Raw genomic sequence first — 1188 nt, forward strand, 5'->3', positions numbered from 1 at the left:
AAAATTATATAAATTATTTTTAATATCAACAATCAACATGCTAAGGTGACATTTATTCAGTGTTTCCTCACCCGCTGTGTAAGGATGATATTCTTGTGCTCTCTAGCCACACGAGTGGCCCATTTCCTTGCTTCTTTATTCAGACTGTGCTCTTCAGCCGTGCCACTCTCCTTCAGCAGTTCCCTGACCTAAACAGATCAAGAAACAGAGAGTTAACCAATACACAACACAGACCCTGTTTCTGCACATAAAACCTCGATAGCTTCTCAGTGCCCATGTGTACACAAAAGTCCCAGCGTAACCTGGAACAACATCAGCCTCCCAAAACGAAATATGTGCACTCTTATGCTTAAAATATTATGTCTGTAAATATTGACAGACTATATGATTAGGTGACGTAAGCTCTTGAAGTATGATCCTTCAAGGTGCTACTTTACAGAGCGACTCCTGTTCACTATGAGCTGAAAATCACAACATCTCCTTGACCATTTGCCTAGGACTGAAAAAAACAACACTGCAAGCAGAAGCTGATCTACAGATGCTTTTACATCCGATGAATGTAAACAATTTCTAATAATATACAGTATTTATTTTTTTTTAAAGGTTTTTATTTTAGGGAAGGGGGAATGGGTGTTGTTCACGAGGGGTGCAAGAGGTGGGGCAGGTTCATTTCTCAATGCCCTCTTTTCACTGGCTGTGTTGCTTCCTGCCTGCACTGACACCCAGTTTTCCCTGGTCTTTCCGCCCCACCAGCGCTGAGGGCTGCATCTCTAATGTTTTCTTTAGGAACAGACTAATGCTTGTTTGACTCACAAACAAAAAGAGGGTTAGTGAACAAACGGGCCACTATGCTGGTGTGGTAACGGGGCGAGAGGTTTGTGGGCAGCAGGGGACGCTATTGCATATTTGTAGAATATGAAGATTGCATTCTGCCTTCATTAGAGCACTTTTCTTCTTTGTCAGATTGAGAATGATGAACAAACATATATTAATTTTTTTAATTACATTTGTTTTAAATTACATTTAATGTGAAAGACGTTTTTGGATAAGATTATGTGGTGAACCTTCATTTAAAACCGAATTCTGAATGATTATTAAATGCTGTAAAAGTATTGTTCATTGTTAATCAATGTTAACAAATGAAACCTTACTGTCAAATGTTACATATATGTTAATATTATTATTTAT

The 1188-nt window shown here is 38.3% G+C and overlaps 1 protein-coding gene across 1 annotated transcript in view; it reads right to left on the minus strand.

Moving 5' to 3' along the window:
* The window catches only part of LOC122331770 (F-BAR and double SH3 domains protein 2-like), a 15661-nt gene that overhangs the window by 8799 nt on the left and 5674 nt on the right, over positions 1–1188 (minus strand). The window lies entirely within an intron of this gene.

Source organism: Puntigrus tetrazona, unplaced genomic scaffold (genome assembly GCF_018831695.1).
Source record: "Puntigrus tetrazona isolate hp1 unplaced genomic scaffold, ASM1883169v1 S000000002, whole genome shotgun sequence".
Classification (NCBI taxonomy): Eukaryota; Metazoa; Chordata; class Actinopteri; order Cypriniformes; family Cyprinidae; genus Puntigrus; species Puntigrus tetrazona.